At 41.1% G+C, this 13,029-nt stretch overlaps 1 protein-coding gene and 1 pseudogene across 3 annotated transcripts in view; one reads left to right on the forward strand and one right to left on the reverse strand.

The window, feature by feature from the left end:
- The window catches only part of LOC106973933 (ubiquinol-cytochrome-c reductase complex assembly factor 1), a 100,183-nt gene that overhangs the window by 59,425 nt on the left and 27,729 nt on the right, over nucleotides 1–13,029 (forward strand). The window lies entirely within an intron of this gene.
- On the reverse strand, nucleotides 2,945–3,013 carry LOC113602606 (uncharacterized; annotated as a pseudogene).

Raw genomic sequence — 13,029 nt, forward strand, 5'->3', positions numbered from 1 at the left:
TCTCTGTGTAATTTGACATCCCAGGTGTACATCTTTAAGAAAACTCATATAAAAAGTAGAATTCATAAGACTGATCAACGAAGTGGTGATTTTTTACATGCCAAAGAGTTCTTAGAGGCTATTACTTTGAGTGTAGCCATTTGCAGTTACTGATGAATCAGAAATTTGAATCAAGAACTCCCTTGAAATTAGAATTGCAGTCTCATTTGGTGAGGACATTTTCATTTAAAACATTTTTGCTTTTTATCGGCTTTTAGGAGCCCAACTATTGTGAAAAACAAGGCAGACTCATATATCATTAGTGAAGTCAGTATAAAATATAAGTGTTAAATTTGAGGTTACAAAAATCACATCAATAATTTAGAGCGTTCTAACTAAAAAAAAATTATTTGGGATTTAAACATATAAATTAGCTGTGGAAATAAAGTTCATTATATCACCTCATCTGGTCTTGTTTTATTTCATTAACTGGTTCTTAAAAACCTTTGTGAGCTGAGTTGCAGCTGAAGAGGTTGGAGACCATTTTTCCTTGGGCCCTTGCCTCACTCCTGAGTGTTGGTAAGAGTAGAGAACTAAGACTTGACACAGCTGTAAAAACAGACAGCGCCTTTGGCCTCAGCACTTTCTCCTGGTGCAGGCACATTTCAGATGTAAATTTCACTTTCTGCCTCTCCTACTAATGAAGTAAGTTTCTTTTGCTGGGTTTGCAGCCAGGTGTGTCCAGTCTTGTGGCTAACCGGGGCGCTTTAGTTAATTTTTCCATTTGTGACATTTCAACCAAACTTAAAAAACAAACATAAAAATTAGCTCAAGGCAGTGGCTCAAAGTGTTAATGGTAACCTTAGGCTGGCTAAACGACTTCCTCTCAGTTCTGCCCTGCCAGACATCTCCACCTTGTGGCTTACAATGAGCAGGTTTTAAGCTTTCCAAGCTTTGGAGACGGGTGGGAAGGAGTAGGTAAGAAATTCCAAGTTTATCCTTATCAGTGGTCCCTGGCATGCCAGGTGTCTCCTCTGGACTTCAGATGATTTCTTGCTAGCACCTTTCCAGAATAAGGATGAACCTCTCATCACTTCAAGGTCTTCTGTTCTCTTCTGTAACAGAGCTGCTTCATGGGGTGGTGCAAAGGGCCTAGAAAGAGGTGGAGGAGCTGTGGGCTGAACTGGACTCCTTTGTAAAATTCTACTTTGCTTTTTAGAACCAGCATTTTGCTTTGCAAGGTCCTCTGTGATCATACTCCAGACTACCTTTCCAAACTCATTTCCTCTAGCTCTTTGTGAACTGTAAATATGTGAAACCTTCTAGCACATGTGCCTGGCACATAGGAAGCACTCAATGAGCATCACATTCCATCCTTGCTTCACATACTCTTCACCCCAGCCAAGCTGAATGCCTTGGTCTTCCTGTCTTGTGTCTTTCCCCGTGCGATACTACTCTAGGTTGCCTAAACACCATAGCCCCAATTCCTTTACATCCCTCCACCCCATACTAGAAGACAATCCCAGTTGTCCCTAGCTGGAAGTACCTTAGTAATTTATATGTGCCCTTCTTCTGGCTCTTACTATTTTGTATCATTGTTACTAGTGTGTATTGACTGTCATCCAGGTGAATTGCCTGGGGGCTGCATCAGTTGTATCCTTTGTATTCTCCAAAGTGCTTGTCATTGCCCCTTGGCTGAATGCTTGCCCAGTAAATAACTGATAACAGAAGACCATTCTGGAAGCCCACTGGATGTATTGGAAAAAGTGTGGAGAGGTATCCTTTTTCATTTTGAACGTATGTGTTTGCTCTGTTAGTCTTAAATATTGGAAGAAAAAGAAATGAGAAATTGTTTCCTTTACCCTCAGTTTTTTTCTTTTTCTTTTTCCATGCTTTCTGATCTTCTAATAGATTTGACTTAAAAAACAATTTATACATGAGGCATTTTATGTTTTTAAACTAACAAAGATTTTAAATCTATAAAGGATGGTAAAAATAAGAATTACACATACTTTAGTTTTTCTGGAAATTTTCTTCCAGGCTGCTGTAATTCCATTCCCTTCTCCTTCCTACCTCCCCACAAAAATCTTCAAACTTCTGTTTTATTACCAGGAGGTAAAAATTTTGCTATCCTTTGCATCTCTAGGTCAGAATTAAAACTCGCTGCCAAAGGTATTGTTTAAAAGGCAAGGACCACTTTAAGGGTATAGTTTTGCTGCCAATGATATGAATAGTGGAGTGTAAATACAGAGCAATTCTTTGGGCTTGAGGCCTTTAAAATAAGACATGTTTGGGGCGCCTGGGTGACTTAGTCGTTTAAGCGTCCGACTTTGGCTCAGGACATGATCTCACAGTTTGTGAGTTCGAGCCCTGCGTCTGTGCTGACAGCTCAGAGCCTGGAGCCTGCATCGGATTCTGTGTCACTCTCTGTCTCTGCCCCTCCCCCGCTTGTGCTCTGTCTCTCTCTCTCAAAAATAAATGAACATTAAAAAAAAAAATGTAGGGGCGCCTGGGTGGCTCAGTCGGTTGGGCGGCCGACTTCGGCTCGGGTCATGATCTCGTGGTCCATGAGTTCGAGCCCCGCATTGGGCTCTGTGCTGACAGCTCAGAGCCTGGAGCCTGTTTCGGATTCTGTGTCTCCCTCTCTCTGACCCTCCCCCGTTCATGCTCTGTCTCTCTCTGTCTCAAAAATAAATAAACGTTAAAAAAAAATTTTTTTAAATAAAAAATTTAAAAAAAATTTATTTATTTATTTATTTATTTATTTATTTATTTATTTATTTATTTAAATATATGAAATTTATTGTCAAATTGGTTTCCATACAACACCCAGTGCTCATCCCAAAAGATGCCCTCTTCAATACCCATCACCCACCCTCCCCTCCCTCCCACCCTCCATCAGCCCTCAGTTTGTTCTCAGTTTTTAAGAGTCTGTTATGCTTTGGCTCTCTCCCACTCTAACCTCTCTTTTAATTAGCAACAATCGCGCCTCGGATAAACCTCATTGGCTACGATATTGCCACTGCGCAAAAGCTTCTAACCTCTCTTTAAAAATTTTTTTTTAAATAAGACATGTTCTCAGAAATCAGTCCTTCTTTTGGGAAGTTTTTGTTTTTGTTTTTAAATATCCTAAGCTGGGGGATACCTGGGTGGCTAGTCTTTTAGGTGTTGGATTCTTGATTTCTGCTCAGATCATGATCCCAGAGTCCATAAGGCTCTGCGCTGGGTGTGGAGCCTGCTTGGTATTCTCTCTCTCTCCCTCTGTCCCTTCCCCACTCACATGTGCATGGACACTCATGTGCACGCGCTCTCTCTCTCTCAAAAAAAAAAAAAAAAATTAAATGTCCTAAGCTGTTGGAGTGGATATTTGTTTATTAGGTGAGAGAAGCCTAAATTCTTAGAAGGCAGAGCAATTTCATTTTGGGATTGGCTCATGAACTTTAGCAGGGTCCAACTGAGATGTATCTTTAGTAGATGCATTCTTTACACAAGTTTCCTAACCTCAGGTCTTAAGAGGTAGCAAGAGCGCTTGGAGTACATGCTTTAGGCAGTTTTGTCACTGATCAGATGCTTGGGAGCACACATTCGGAATGCCAGTCTGATGGCTTGGTTGGCCTGTCCTTCTGGGTTGCATATTGGACTCACTTTATTTCAGGGACTGTCCCTGAAAAAGAAGTTATAAACCTTTCTGAATTGAATTTAAATTGAATCTAATTCTATCTATGCACACGATCATTTATCTCTCTCATGGCTGTTTTTACATCCATTTATAGATTGTGAATTAACTGAGGTCTGATTCATATTTGTTTATCTTTGTATTCCTATGGTACCTAAAATGGAGCTTTATACTCAGTAGGCATTAAATAAATGTTTCTTGACTGAGTAAATCGGTAAATGAATATGATCCCCTTTGTTATCTTCAGTTTCCCTCATGGAATTTCTGTAGGAGAAAGACAGTGAACTAATTCCATTTTGAAAGCCCTGGCTGCCTTGGTGCATGGACACCTAGGATACACTTCTTAAATACTCTTCATACTCCCAATTCAGTTCATCATCTCAGAACTGTTTACCTCTCCAACCTATCGTGTATATATATATATATATATATATATATATATATATATATATACACACACACACACACACACACACACACGAGATATATATATATATATGTATAGATATATATATGTATATATATTCATTCATTCATTCATTCATTCATTTATTGCCTCCAGTCTCTCTAGGTGCCCAGTTCCCTTTGACATCTTTTGTACCATAGATTCTAATACTGCTTAGACCTGTGTGTACTGAGCACCCCGCCATTTTCCACATCTCCCTTTCAGGGGTTAATGGTTCTTCTAAATAAATCTCTGGGAGCTCCTGGGTGGCTCAGTCGGTTAAGCATTTGACTTTAATTCAGGTCATGATCTCACGGTTCATGGGTTCGAGCCCAGCATTGGGCTCTGTGCTGACTGCTCAGAGCCTGGAGCCTGCTTCAGATTCTGTGTCTCCCTCTCACTCTGCCCCTCCCCTGCTCGTGGTCTTCTCTCTCTGTCTCCCAAAAAGAAAAACAAAACATTAAAAATAAATAAACACATCTCCCTCAGGAGACGGCATAAATAGCTCCATGAACCTGTTCTTCCTAGGTTTCTTGTCTTGCTTCTGCTGTCATCTCTATCAATCCAGCATCCCCCCCCCCCCACCCGCTGGAATTCGTAGTCTTCCTCAACCCCTGCCTCATCCTCTGCACCCAAATTGTCCTGTCACTTTTCTGCCGAAAATATCTTTGGATTTTATCCTCCCTTCTGTTCCATTGCTTATATCCACCCTCATCATCTCTCCTTTATTGCACATGGCCTCCTAACTAGTTCCTGGACTTTCTCTACTCTAGTGAACCCTGTCACCACATAAACCACCAGAGGTTTTTCCAATTTCTACATCTGATTGGATCCCTCCTCTGTCTAGAAATCTGAGGAACAAAATTCAAACATCTTAGCAATGGTATGTAGAACTCTTCATAGTTATATAGGAAAATGTTCTTAGAAGATACAGTATTTAGGATTGAAATGTTTTGATATTTTCACATAGTTTAGCAAAAGAAAAAAGGGTGTGTGTGTGTGTGTGTGTGTGTGTGTGTGTGTGTGCGCGTGCGTGCGCAGAGAGAGACATGAAGCAAATATTACAAAATATTAACAATTGTGTATCTAAAAATCATACAAATTTTTGTTTTCCTACTCTTACATTTTTTAAGTTTGATTTTCAAAGTGAAAAATGGGGCGGGGGGGGAAGAAATCTTCATATTCTAGACCCCGCCTACCTCTTTAGTCTGATTGCCAACAAACCTCTAATACACAAATGTTCATGCTCAAGCGCGTCTACACGCACACATACATGCCAGATTGTCACTGATGCTATAGTATGCATCTGGATAGTACCTCTTACACGCAGCTTTTCCCAGCATTCCCTCCCCCACCATAATAATTGGTATATTTGGCCACTCCCTTCTCTCTATTGCTGTAGCACTTTGCACAAACTTCTGAGAGAGGACTTACCATGATCTACTGTAATTGTGGGTTTGTGTAGGTCATGCCCATTAGATGGGATGAGGATCCTAGGATTCCTGGTGTCTTACACAGAGTGCCTGACACAGTCACCCCTCAGATACCTGTTGAGTGAACACACGTCCTTGCTTCTATTATTAGTGACTGGGCAGCACTATCTTTCAAATACTGACTTAATGAATGGTCTCTTATCACACCTGGATTCAATTTCTCTGACCACCCTCTCCCCGAAAAGAGTTTCATTTTTCTCTCCCTGACCTCCCTCCTGGGTTCCTTGGCTCTCTCATCATTTATATTTCTAATTCACTTTATGGGATAAATGAACCTTAGGATGTTAGATGGAGTGCCTCAGATATCTCTCATTCAATGGTTCTCAATCTGAAGGGGCTCAGATGTGGTTATTTTGAAACATCTCCCCAGAAAATTTCTGATGTACATCTCAGGGTGAGGACTATAGATCTGGTCCCACTGTTTTAATTTATGTGGTGAGAAAATGTGGTCCCAGAGAAGTTAATTGATTTGCCCGAGGTCATGCAGCTAGAAAATAGCAGAATGAGTACCCAAACTAGGGGATGCTGGTTCCCAGTCCAGTAGTCACTTTATTATACTGTGATCCCTCACCGGGGGCGTGGGCGGGGGATCAGTTTCATGGCAGTTTCCTTCTCCCTGGTCTTCTTACCAAGGACTTCCAAAGGCCAAGAGGACAGCTTTTCTCGAATCTCGAGGCATTCCATTTCTTCAGCACAGTCCCCAGGCTGAGGCCCCTTTTATTCAGACTTTCTAATCCAATACGCAGAGGTTTCCTACTCAACAGGACTAATAGAGATTAAGGGGAAAAAAGGACAGGTGAGAATGCTAACAATGTTCTGAATTTGTTTCTTTTTCCAGCATTTAGAGTCTGAACGTCTCCACATAGTCTGAATTTGCCTTAGTTGATTTTACAATTATTTTTCAGAGACTCTTTGGTTGTGTTTTTTTAAGAGTAGAGGAACACGGAGACTGAACACTGTGCTAGGAGAAGCTGGGCTAGGAGACTAACAAAGGCGGTATTATACTGTGCGCTGCCGACCCAATAAATGAATTCAGGAGACACCTAGATGTGTTTCTCGTGGAGGGCGTGAGGGGGAGGGGTCTGGTGAAAAGGCAGAAAGGTGGGATTAAAATAAATTAAAATGGGGCCAGCATGCTGGATAAGGGGACAGCCTCTTCCTGTTCCCACTGTTGCTTAAGATTTTTCATTCTGTTTAGTTCAAAAGTTAAAACTAGTCTTTAACCATGTACTTCATACTCTCCCATCCCCCACTTTCTTAACATCAGAAAAGAATTTAGTTGTAAAACTATTTCAGTCTGATACAGCAGTGTTTATTGTGTGAATGCTACATCTATTGGATGTCTTAGACTATTGAAACTGGAAAGGAACGTGAAATAAACTAGTCCAGAGAGTTTCAAAGTGTGGTCCTCAGACCAGCAGTCTCAACATCATTTAGGAACTTGTTAAAAATGCAAGTTTAGGGCTCCACCCTGGATCTGCTGAATCAGAAACTCTGGTGGTAGGGCCCAGCAATCTGTTTTTGGGGTTTTTTTTAAACGTTTATTTTGAGAGAGAGAGAGAGCACACACACAGGGGAGGGGCAGAGAAAGAGGGAGAGAGAATTCCAAGCAGGCTCTGCGCTGTCATGTTGAGCCTGACGCAGGGCTCAATCTCACAAATTGTGAGATCATGACCTGAGCTGAAATCAAGAGTCAGACACTTAAATGACTGAGCCACCCAGGGTTCCCACCAGCAGTCTGTTTTAACAGACTCCCCAGTTAGAGGGCCACTGCTCTAGTCTCATCCTGTCATTTAACTGATGGAGAAACTGGCTCAAGGAGAGCTGGATAAATTTAAGTTAGAAATCAACTAAAGAGAGGAACTCAAGTCTCCTGAGTGCCAGCTCTTACTGTTCTCCCTGCTGAGGGGAGCAGGGTCTGGGCATGGGCAGGTGCCCTGTGAAAGAGGATTTCAGCATAATACAGAAACGTAGTAGCTAACGTTTACGTAGAACTTTCTCTTTGATGTGCACTTTATAAATACCATATGAGTTTTACATTTACCACAATCTTTCCTGTGAGGTCATATATCTATCCTTGTTTTATAGATTAAGACACTAGAATCAGAGGTTAGTTATTAGTTTCCTGTAGCTGCTGTAACAACTTACCACAAACTTGGTGGCTTAAAACAACACAAATTTATTCTCCATAGTTCTGGAGGCCAGAAATCAGCTTCACTGGGACAAAATCAAGGTATTAGCAGGGCTGTGCTCCTTCTGGAGGCTTTAGGAGAGACTGTTGTTTGCCCTCTCCAGCTTCTGGTGGCTGCTGGCATTCTTTGGCTTATGGCCACATCACTCCCTCTGTGGTCATATTGCCTTCTCCTCTGCTATCTGGGTCTAGGGGACTTCTGCCTCCCTCTTATATGGGTACATGTAATTATATTCAGGGCCCACCTGAATAATTCAGGGTAACCTCCGTATCTGAAGACCCTTAATCTAATCATAACAACAAAGTCCTTTTCCCCCATATAAGGTACATTCCCAGGTTCCAGGAATTAGAATGTAGATCTCTTGGGAGACCATTATTCCACCTACCAGTAAGGTAACTTAACCAGTCTTACACAGTAAATATGAGCCTGGATTGGAACCCAAATATGCCAGACTCGAGAGACCATGCTCTTAATCACTACCCTGTACTGCCTGAAAAGGTCATCATCACTAGGAACTATGGCTCTAACATAAGCATTGAGATTTTTAACCCAAGTGTTGTTTCCTTCTTCCTCTATCTTGTATAACATTACTTGTCACATAACACTGAAGTATGCCTGTATGTTGGTCTGGACTCCTTCAGTTAAATTGTTAGCTCCTAGAGGGTAGAGATTGTATCTTTTTTCTTCCATTTAAAAAAATGGAGTTATAATTCATCTACCATAAAATCCACCATTTTTAGTATATATATATATTTTTTAATTTAATTTTTTAAGTAAATTCACAGTGTTATGCAACCATCACTGTCTAATTCCAGAACATTTTCATCATCTCAAAAAGAAACTCTGTGCCCATTAGCAGCCACTCCCCATTCCTTTTTTCCCTCAGCCCCGACAACCCCTACTCTACTGTCTCCATAGATTTACCTATAATGAGGCATTTCATATAAATGGAACCATGTAATATGTGGCCTTTTCTATCTGTCTTTCACCTAGCATAATGTTTTCAAGGTGTATCCATGTTGTGGTGTGTGTCAGTACGCCATTCCTTTTTTTTTTTTTTTTTTTAATGTTTATTTATTTGGAGAGAGAGAGAGAGAGAGAGTGTATGAGTGTACAAGGCAAGCCGGGGAGGGGCAGAGAGAGAGGGAGAGAGAGAATCCCAAGCTGACAGTGCAGAACCTGCCTTGGGACTCGGTCTCACGAACCTTGAGATCATGACCTGAGCCGAAATCAAGAGTCAGACGCTCAACTGACTGAGCCACCTGGGCGCCCCGGTTCTTCATTCCTTTCTATGGGGTAGTCTATTGTATGGATATGCCACATTTGATTATCCATTTATCAATTGATGGACATTTGGATAGTTTTCTATTTTTTGGCTTTTATGAATAATGCTGCTGTGAAATTCATGTACAGGTTTTTGTCTGAACATAGGTTTTCAGTTCTCTTGGGTATATTACTTAGGGGTGGAATTGCTGGGACATACAGAGATGCTAGTTTAACTTTTTGAGCAACTCCGGTATTGCACTTTGTATCAAGTTATTTGAATTTCAGTGTGACATCTATTGTTATTTGTTTGTAACAAATAGCATTCTCATAATATGCAGTCTTAATCATATTTCTCATTTTACTGCCAAAAAATTTTTATACCTGTAACTATTTACAGTAGAGAGAATGGATGGTATGGTATAACGGAGGGAGTTCTGGCCAGCATGACCACTCTCTGGGTGAGCTCAAGTAAGTCAAATCACCTCACCTCTCTGGGGAGGAGAGCTAGATGATTTCTAAATTCTCTTCCAGACTTAACATTCCGCAACTCTGTGAGAGTCTGAAAAGCTAGCCTTGTGTTAAATCCCAGAGCTTGTGTTCTGTTTTTTTAGCAGTTCATCATTCTCTGTCTGATTTCTGTTCCCAGACACAAACAAGGTTTTACCCATCTATCCATCCATTTTATTGTGGCCTGCTAGCTTCCATATACTCTGCTAGGCACTGGAGATACACAGATGATGAAGATACTGTCCCTGGCTCCCCGGTCTAGTAGGAAAAGACAAACATATAAGCAGGTGATTACAGTATTAAGAGATTGTGATATTTAAACATTGCTGAGAAGGCCCAGAGGAGAGAAGCTTGGAGTAGATGACATTTGGGTTGTATCTTTTCAGATAAGTGTTTGACAGATGAGAGGAACCTTCCAGGCAGAGGAATAGTATAGGTAGAGGCAGGATTGTGTGAGGACAAAGCATGTTTGCCTTTGTATGGTGACTTTTGTCCTTTTCCTGCAGTGCTGAAATCAGACTCTCTTTATTCAGACTAGCTCCATTTTGAGATCATTTTGGGTGTCCAGTATTCAGAGACTCCTTGACTCAAAGTTCTGCAAAATAACATATTTTGTCTAAGTCCTGGCCACCTATAGAATTTCTTCCTCCCCCCCCCCCCCCCTTTTAAGGGCACTTCAGACTCAATTTCAGAGTAATGAAGTTCCCTAAGTGGCTAAGGAGCCTTGATCAAGATTTGGGTTTTTTCTTAACTTAAGCTTGGTTTGGGCTCTTGCAAATGCCCTCTGGTCTCCCTGAGGGTTTTAGTTACATAAAAATATTAGCAACATAAAATTTTACAATATGATCAGCACAGCACAAACTAAATTTCTAACCTTTGACTAGAAACATATATGGAAGGCTTTGTGTTTTAAACTGCCCCCTTCCCAGCCTCCTAGCCTTCATGAGAGGTCATTGTACAGCTCTTTCCATGGTCACTGTTCTCTTCCCTTTTACTGGAGGGCAAAACTAGGGCAGAGAAATAATTTTTATTCACTTCTGAAAGGTTACAGTAATAAAGAAACTCTTGTTAACATCAGAGAACGTTGCAGCCAAGAGTTTTCACAGTCTGGCATTGTTTATTTTACATGTAATTTGGAACCTTCTGCACTCTTAAAATATTGGCACAAAAATGTTTTAACTGTTGAAGTACTTCATTGCAAGCAGCAGTAGTGTGGTGTCAGAGGGGCAGCAGGGCTCTGGAGAGCCATTTGCCCTGTTCCTGTTGGAGAGAAAAACGGTATAGCGTGCATGTGTGTGTATGTGTGTGCACATACACGTTCACTCAAGTATACAGGAACCTTTTTGCATTTAGAAACAAGAACTTTCTCTGTCTTGATGAACTTATATGCATACCTTTATTTAACAATGAGAGTGGTAGAACAATCCTGTTTTCCTGTTGCCAGGGCTACCAGAAAGTACAGAGCTTCCCTTATTTAGGTATTTGATATAATTTTTCATTATCCTCTCTCTCTCACACAGACACTTTATTACTTAACGCTTTTCTCTTACTTTTTTTTTTCTTTTCTTCTTTTGGTTGAGATGTATACTGTGGGCCAGATTCTGGCAGACATTTTACAGATACCATCTCAATCACAAATTGCCTGGTTAGAGAGGTGAGTGTACCCATTTTGTAGCTGAGGAGAACTGAGGGGCAGAAAAGTTGAAGAACTTGGCTGTGGCCACCACAAGAAGTCACAAGCCCAGATCTGACTGACTTTCAAACTTTTGCTCTTTTGGCCATACCACATACCTTTTGTTATAAGCCAACTTGAACCTTTTTTGGAAGTAGGTAGAATATAAGAACAAGTGAATGAACTAATGACTAACCTATCCATTGATAGGAGTAAAGTCAGTTGTGTTGATTGAGATAGTAATAGAAGTACCTGGCTCCATCAAAGGGCTGTTGTTATTGTTGATGTTGTTTTGTTAGGTTGAAATTAAGATTTGAAAATAATTACAGAAGGATCCCATTATTAAATGGGAAGAATACTGGCATGGTGATTGGGCATCCATAGTTCCAGGCTCAACTTTGCTCCTAGAATTTGGAGGATCTTCTCTTTTCCCCCATCTGTTTCATGTCCTGAGGTCTTAAAATAGAGCTATTTATATTAACCTAGCCTTGCTCAGATCCAAGGATTCCCCAAGGCTGATCATGCTCTCTCTAACCTATCTGGTCTGTGAACAGTGGCCTCATAAGCTCTTCTTCCTCCAGATCTTTCTTCCTTGGCCTCCAAAGTGGAGCCTTGGCAAAAGAGGCAGAGGTTACCCCCACCAGGTGAGCTCTGTGAGCTCTGTAGAGGTATCACCAAGCCAGGCCCTTCTCTAGCCAGGGATCTCTAGCAGGGGGCTCCTTCCCCTATAGGAGTTCTATCTGGCTCTGAGAAAAGGATGCTCTGCTATCATATATGTATGTGTGTAACTTCCCAAGCAGTTACCTCTCATCACATGGGCTTTGGAGCCAGACAGACCTGGGTTCTAATCCATGCTGTGCCATAACCTTGAGACCCTAGGCAACTCTCTTTACCTTTCATTGTCTACATTTCTTTCTCTATTAGATAAGTCACACATAGCATGTGACTTAAAAAATATGATGCTAGTAATGACTTAGTACAGTGCTTGGCGCATTTTAGTCACTTGATAAAATAGGCACTGTTTGGAACCTTTCTATGGCACCTAGCGTAGGCTGCCTTATTTGAAGATTTATGTATACATCTGTTATGCCTCACTGGATTCTGACTTTCTGGAGGACAGAGATCATATCTTTCATCTTTGTCTCGTTTATTCTGCCTGGCATAGGTCATGTGCCTTGCAGGCACTCAGTCGAAGTTGGCTAAATCTGTTAGGATGACTTGGACAGAGCAGGGTGGGCATGAATATTTTAGTTTCTCCATCTGAACTTGGGGAAATAGTAACTCCTTATTTTGGAGCCTTTGAGGACAATTTAAAACGATATGTGTGAAGTGTTTGGAGCCCTTTGAAAGGAGGGTACTGGGGAAATTAATGGTGTTTTTGCTTTTCTTGGGAAAGCCCTTTGTGGTTCCTAGTGAATAAATTACTTGGAGTGAGTTTTCTAACACCTCCTACTCTGCTTTTTTTTTTTTTTTTTTTTTTAAATAACTGTCTGCTGTACTGCTTCTTTTGCTCTGACTTACAAAGATATATATTTTTGGTTTTGGACTTTTGACCTCTTTCTGCTCCCAGGAGAGAAATTTCTATCAGAATAATAAAAGGTGTAAACTGTGTGTGTTGCCCCTTTTGTGGGCCTTGGGTAGTTCAGCTGCTAGGGTTAAGAATCAGCAGGCTTGTGGTTTGTGCCTGGTTATGGGGGAAGTAGGAGACGGTTCCCATTAAGCACTCCGTGGCATTCTCTGTGTCTCCCACACTACTCCTTTCATCCCTGTCCTATGCCCTTTTGCTGAGATTCTTTGGA

The sequence above is a fragment of the Acinonyx jubatus genome, chromosome A3 (genome assembly GCF_027475565.1).
Source record: "Acinonyx jubatus isolate Ajub_Pintada_27869175 chromosome A3, VMU_Ajub_asm_v1.0, whole genome shotgun sequence".
Lineage (NCBI taxonomy): Eukaryota > Metazoa > Chordata > Mammalia > Carnivora > Felidae > Acinonyx > Acinonyx jubatus.